General features: G+C 41.4%; 1 long non-coding RNA gene across 1 annotated transcript; it reads left to right on the top strand.

The window, feature by feature from the left end:
- Positions 1 to 1,760, top strand: LOC133029279 (uncharacterized). The gene is made up of 3 exons (XR_009683432.1): positions 1 to 124; positions 986 to 1,048; positions 1,513 to 1,760. It is a non-coding gene; the product is annotated as an uncharacterized LOC133029279 (long non-coding RNA).
- The last annotated feature ends 5,631 nt before the right edge of the window (positions 1,761 to 7,391 follow it).

Genomic DNA, 7,391 nt, shown 5'->3' with positions numbered 1-7,391 from the left:
CCTTCCCTCTCTCTCTATCTCTCTTTGTATTTGGTTGAAAAATTGGTGATTTGCTTGGTATTCAAGCTTGAAATTGAAGAATTGTTTGAGGAGTTGTGGCTTGATCATTGCATTGAAGCTTGAGGTAGTTTTTCTATTGCTGAAATTTAATGAATTTGCTGCTGTGATTTTATGGTTGAAAAGCATGAAATAGGTTGGGATGGTCTTGAGATGCATGTTGGTGTTTTCTTGTTGATTTGAGCATGTTTGTACTTAGACCTTTTGAATTGATGTTGGGTTAGGTTTAGACAGAATTTAAAAGGAATTTTATTGTGTTTCTATTCTGTTATTGAACTTTGAAATTAATTGTTCAAGTTCAAGTTCTTGAGCTTGAAGTTCTTGGTGATTTTGCTTAAGTTGGAGCTTTGAAGTTTATGATGTTTAATCTAAATTTTTGGGGTTTTTACCATTGGATTTTTAATGCATGAATTGTGTTTTAAGCTTTTGATTTAATTACTGGAAAATCTATTTAATGGATTTAAGTTTTGGTTGTGAATTGAGTTGAAATGGATGAGTTTTTGGGGCTGAAATTCATTGTTGAAGGCTGATTTTTAGTTGCTGGTTTTTGGTGTTGTTGGAGAGTGAATTAGGTGTAATTCCTCTCTAATTACTTGGTTTATGTTAGGTGAAAGTTTGGTATGATTGTGGGTTGATATAGCATGAAAATTGGTGTTTTTGGATGCATTTTCGTGGCTGGAAACTGGGTTTCCTGGGTTTTTAAACCCAGTAGCCGCGGCCATTTTTGGCAGCTTATTGTATTTTTTTTCGGGTTTTTGTTTTGGTCATAACTTTTGACTCGGGACTCCGTTTGGGACGTTCTTTATATCGTTGGAAAGATCGTTCCGAGCTCTATCTGAATATATGGAATTTAAATGCCCAGTTTTTAATTTGTGGAAATGGATTTTGGGATTAACCCTATACTTGTGTATCCCGGAATTGTGACTAGGATTACCGGCACTTGGTCAGGAGCACCCGGGGATTTGGAATCTCCATATTTGTGGGACATCAGGTAAGACAGTAGTTAGCACGTAGAGATATGCGCAATGGCGCTTATATGGAATGTGATTTATATGAGAAACTAGAAACCGGGATTAGAGTTATTACTCTAAAGTGAGCGGTTTATTGGCTTAGGGTTATTACCCAAGTGAATTGTTAATATGTAATTGTTATGCCATGATGTATATAGCTGTATATTGAAGTAAAGGGTTATGTGTTCAAGGCATAATCGGGTTGGACTCGGTAACTAGAACCGAGATGAACTGTTCTAAGGCCTTATTGTAATTAGACGTGTGAGCGTAACACGTAGGTCTATGCCACATAGACATAAATAGGCGTGTGAGCGTAACACGCAGGTCTGTGTCATACAGACAAATATGAAATGGCATTATTATTATTTATGTGATGAGTTATATATGATTAACGATATATCTTACTGTCTTGCTGGGCTTGGCTCACAGGTGCTCTACTGTGCAGGAAAGGGTAAATCTATCTCTGATCAGCCATGAGTATGGGAGTTGGGTGATGTATGTACATGTTCGGGCCACACTAGACCAAGCGGGTTGGGGTCTACCAGCGTTGAAACTTTTGTAACTCTATTTTTGCCGCTTAGGTCGGCTAAGGAGAAAAGACTTGTAATATTTTGTAAAATGATTTTTTTTGGGATCCCGAAACATGTAACTTTTGTTTGTAAGGTTAAAATTATTACAAGTTTATTTTCATTCCGTTTTCGTTTAAAGTTTTAATTTCCGCGCTTATTTTAAAACCAATCCCGTTTAGGGGATTAGGGTTTCTTAATCATATTGGGTAGCGTGCCTAAATCTTAGGGCGTTACAGTTTGGTATCAGAGCGTCAAGGTTTTTAAACTTCCTGTAGACCGGTCGAACATGTACAATCATCGTCAGAGATAAGCTCGACTCATGGTGCAGTAAGTGTTGAGAGTAAATACTTTACTGCTTATTTGATCAATTATTTACCGCTTTCCATTTTAGGCAGTATGTAAGCATCTAGAGTATTTATGTGATATATGATGCCATGCTTAAAATGCTATATGTTAAGTGTTTAATTATATGAAGTAAATAGTTGAGTTAGGGTTTAAGGTAATAAGTGCATAAGTGTGGTATTGGTGCTTAACTCGCTGGGGTTGTTGGTTACAGGGGTACTTGTAAAAATGGACCCTCCGCAATCATCTAGACCACAGGGCGAGCAAGTAGAGCATGGTGTAGACCAAACCAATCCACCGGCACCGCTCGCACCTGCGAGAATCCGGTGGATAATGCGGGGGCTGGCAATGCTAATCCTCCTGCTGACTGGCAGCAGATGTTCCATGAAATGCGAGGTATCATATATCGTCAAGAGGAAGAGTTGCGTCGATTAAGGCAACCGGCACCGGCTGCCCCTGTTGAGCAAGTGTTACCACCAGTGCCTATGCCAGTGGTGGGTAACCAGGGGTTTATGGTGCCGCATAGAGATTCCGTGTTTGAGCGGTTTGTGAAGCTGCAACCTCCTACTTTTCTGGGAGGTACTGACATAATTAAAGCTGAGCAATGGATGAGTACAATCACCCATATCCTTGATAATATGGGAGTGACGGGAACAGAGAGAGTGAATTGTGCAGCTTTCATGTTACAAGATCATGCCCGCGTCTGGTGGGATATTGTGGGACAGACTCGTGATGTCAATGTAATGACTTGGGATGAGTTTAAGAATTTGTTTGAAGAAAAATTTTATAACATCGCTGTGAGGACTTCACACATGGAAGACTTTGTGAAATTAACTCAGGGGAAGATGTCTGTGGCCGAATACACTCTAGAGTTTGATCGGTTGTCCAAGTTTGCTGGTGATCTGGTGCCCACAGATTTCACCAGGAAACAGAAATATGTGAGAGGATTGAATGCCACAATCAGTCGGGACTTGAAGATTACCACTACTCATGACACTTTGTACAAGAAAGTGGTAGAGCTAGCCTTAATTGCTGAGGAGGCTGAGCATCAGGTAATAAAGGAGCAGACTGCAAAGGATGTTGTCACGGCATCGAACCCTGCTGCTAGTGGTAATATCAGTAAAGGGACCGACAGTGGTAACACTGATCACAAACGAAAGGTTGATGCTTCCGGAACATCGGGGGTAACGGGAAGTTTCGGGGAAACGAGAGGTGGCCGCTGTGGCCGCGGATCTTCATTCCGATCTTATCCTGAGTGTCCAAAATGCAAGAAACACCATCAGGGTGAATGTCGGGCCAAGACTTGTTTCCAGTGTGGCATGGTGGGCCACTTCATCAGAGATTGTCCTCAGACTAAGAAAGAGGAGCCTAAGAAGAATGTTACTCAGAACCCGGGACGACTTTTTACCATGACTCAGGCTGATGCTGATGCTAGTCCGTCAGTGGTGACAGTCGATTGTCTATAAATGGTTGTTCTTATACTGTATTGTTTGATTCAGGAGCTACCCACTCTTATGTGTCAAGTAGAGTAATTGAAAATTTTGATAAACCATGTGATATTTATGCTTCGGGGTTTGGTACCCTTTTACCTTCGGGAGACCTTATAGTATCCACTAGGTGGATTCGGTCCTTGTCCTTCTGGATTGACGGTTGTGAATTAACCGCCAATCTAATAAAATTGCAACTGTCTGATTTTGATATAATCATGGGAATGGATTTTCTGTCTAAGTATGGGGCAACGATTGACTGCAAGCGGAAGATGGTGGTGTTTGAGCCTGATAGTGCCAACCCAACAGTGTTTGTGGGTAAAGTTCAGGGGGCACGCATACCAAGGATAACACTTTTGAAAGCTAAGGACCTGATGAGCAGAGGTTGTCTGGGATTCATAGTTACTGCAGTGGATACCAGCCAACCTGTGACATCTGGACCTGAGAGTACAAGATTGGTATGCGAGTTTCTTGACGTCTTTCCAGAAGATCTACCGGGATTGCCACCTACCCGGGAGATTGAATTTGTAATTGAGTTGGTTCCGGGAGCGGAACCAGTATCAAAGGCACCGTATCGAATGGCTCCAGCAGAATTAAAAGAATTGAAGATACAACTACAAGAATTACTGAATCTGGGATTCATTAGGCCGAGTTACTCTCCTTGGGGTGCTCCGGTATTATTTGTGAAGAAGAAAGACGGGTCTCTGCAAATGTGTATTGATTACCGAGAGTTGAATAAGCTTACCACCAAGAACAAATATCCTTTACCTCGAATTGATGATCTTTTTGATCAACTGAAAGGGAAGATGGTCTTCTCCAAGATCGATCTTCCTCAGGCTATCATCAGCTGAGAATTCGAGAGGAAGATGTCCCGAAAACTGCTTTCCGTACTCGGTATGGACATTATGAATTTCTAGTGATGTCTTTTGGACTCACCAATGCCCCGGCGGCATTCATGGATCTTATGAATCGGGTATTCAAGGATTACCTGGATAGATGTGTGATCGTGTTTATTGATGACATCTTGGTTTATTCTGAATCGGAAGAGGAACATGAGTTGCATCTTAGATCTGTATTGCAACGATTACGAGACCACAAGCTCTATGCTAAATTCAAAAAGTGTGAATTCTGGTTATCTCGTGTCTCTTTCTTGAAGCACATAGTAGATAAAGATGGGATAATGGTGGACCCGGCCAAGATTGAAGCTGTTCGGGATTGGCCAATACCAAAATCGGCTACTGAGGTCAGAAGCTTTTTGGGCTTAGCTGGGTATTATCGTCGATTTGTTGAGGGTTTCTCAAATATCGCTGTACCCTTAACGGAGTTGACTCGAAAGAATTTGAAGTTTGTTTGGACTGATCGGTGTGAGAAAAGTTTTTTGGAGTTAAAGCAGCGCTTGATTACCGCTCCAGTGCTAACACTTCCTTCAGATAAGGAAAAATTTGTTGTTTATTGTGATGCCTCGAGACAAGGTCTCGGCTGTGTTCTTATGCAAGCTGGAAAGGTAATAGCTTATGCTTCTCGGCAGTTAAAGGAGTACGAGCAGAGGTACCCTACTCACGACTTAGAACTCGCGGCAGTAGTATTTGCGCTAAAGATTTGGCGGCATTACTTATATGGCGAGAAATGTGAGATATACACTGATCATAAAAGTCTGAAATACTTCTTTACCCAGAGAGACCTGAATATGAGACAAAGACGCTGGCTAGAACTGGTGAAGGATTATGATTGTGAGATCCTTTATCACCCTGGTAAGGCCAACGTGGTTGCCGATGCCTTGAGTAGAAAGGGGCAGAGTCAGATAAATACTGTGAATCAAATCTCGCGGCAGTTAGCAAATGAGATGACCCGAGCTAAAATCGAGTTGGTTGTAGGGCAGTTGGCTAATATTACCCTGCAATCTACTCTTTTAGAGCGAATCAAAGAAGCACAATTGCAAGATCCAGAGTTAATGAAATCCCGAGATAGGGTTTTGGCTGGGAAGACTAGTGACTTTACAGTGGATGAAACAGGAATGTTACGATTTATGAATCGTGTTTGTGTGCCTATGGATGACGGTATTAAAAGAGAGATTATGACTGAGTCTCATACGACTCCTTACTCAGTTCATCCGGGGTCAACGAAGATGTATCAAGACCTCAAGGCCTTGTTTTGGTGGCCAAGCATGAAGAATGACATCGCTGAGTTTGTTGCTAAGTGTCTTACCTGTCAGCAAGTGAAGGCTGAACATCGAGGCCCTGCGGGGTTGCCGCGGCCATTGAATATCCCAGAGTGGAAATGGGAAGACATTGCTATGGACTTTGTGGTAGGCTTGCCGAGAACCACGGGACAGTTCGACTCTGTATGGGTCATAGTGGACAGGTTTACAAAGTCAGCGCACTTTTTGCCTGTTCGAACGAACTTCTCCATTGATCAGTATGCTGAGTTATATGTTAGAGAAATTGTTCGTCTTCATGGTGTCCCAAAGTCCATTGTTTCGGATAGAGATCCGAAATTCACATCAAGATTTTGGGAGAGTCTACATCGAGCTATGGGAACTCAGTTAAAGTTTAGCACAACATTTCATCCTCAGACGGATGGACAATCCGAGAGGACTATTCAGATCTTAGAAGACATGCTACGGGCATGTGTGCTTGACTTTGAAGGATCATGGGTAAAGTACCTTCCCCTGATCGAGTTCTCGTACAACAACAGCTATCAGGCAACAATCAGGATGGCCCCTTATGAGCTTTTATATGGAAGAAAATGTAGATCACCTATTCACTGGGATGAGGTAGGTGAAAGAAAGTTCTTGGGTCCCGAGGCTGTTCAGAGAACAAGTGAGGCAGTTGATAAAATTAGAGCGCGAATGCTCGCGGCTCAGAGCAGACAGAAGAGTTATGCTGATCCAAAGCGACGGGATATTAATTTTCAGATCGGGGACATGGTGTTTCTCCGAATATCGCCAGTGAAAGGCATCAAGCGCTTTGGTAAGAAAGGAAAACTTAGCCCCAGGTTCATTCGACCTTTTGAAATCCTTGAGAGGATAGGGCAGGTAGCGTACAGGTTGGCTATGCCCCCAGCGCTGGCAGCTATACATAATGTGTTCCATGTTTCGATGCTTCGAAAATATGTCTCAGATTCGTCCCATATCCTGAGTTATGAAGCATTAGAACTACAACCAGATTTATCATATGAGGAACAACCGGTGCAAATACTTGACAGAAGGGAGAAAGTCTTGAGAAACAAGACAATTGCACTGGTGAAAGTGTTATGGAGGAACAGTAAAGTAGAAGAGGCAACCTGGGAACTCGAGACGGATATGCAGCAGAAATATCCAGAGTTGTTTAGGTAAATTTCGGGACGAAATTTCTATAAGGAAGGGGTAATTGTAATACCCTGGAATTAAGGAAATGGATTAGCAAAGCCCTAACTAGTTAATTGAGTATTATTGTAGAATTATATTATATTATAATTTATTATATGCGAATTAATATGAGAAATGACATGTTAAGACCCCGTTGGTGAGTTAGGGGCATTTTAGTAATTTTGACCCGAGAAGGGTAAAACTGTGAATTTAATTTATTTATGTGCTTATGAACTATATTATTATATAGTATATCTGGTGTGTCCTTTTTCAGGTGTGTTCTGACAAGTTGGCGCGGTATAGTCACAATCGGGTATTTCGGGCTGAACCGGGTTCGGGGCCGAAATATAATTTTGGGATAAATTATTGGCATTTTATTTATGTGTGAATAATCTGAAATTATTTAAATATGTGTTATATATGAAATGAATTCAATGCCTTTGATTGTTTGAGTATGTGAGAAATGGCCCTAGGGGCAAAATGGTAAATTTGTATTTTTGGATTTATTTTCAACTAAAGGCATTATTTGTAAAAAAAATGAAATTCATTTTCTGCATTTACCTTAACCCTAAAACAGCCC

Source organism: Cannabis sativa, chromosome 7 (assembly GCF_029168945.1).
Source record: "Cannabis sativa cultivar Pink pepper isolate KNU-18-1 chromosome 7, ASM2916894v1, whole genome shotgun sequence".
NCBI lineage: Eukaryota > Viridiplantae > Streptophyta > Magnoliopsida > Rosales > Cannabaceae > Cannabis > Cannabis sativa.
This window is presented reverse-complemented; position numbering and strand designations above follow the sequence as displayed.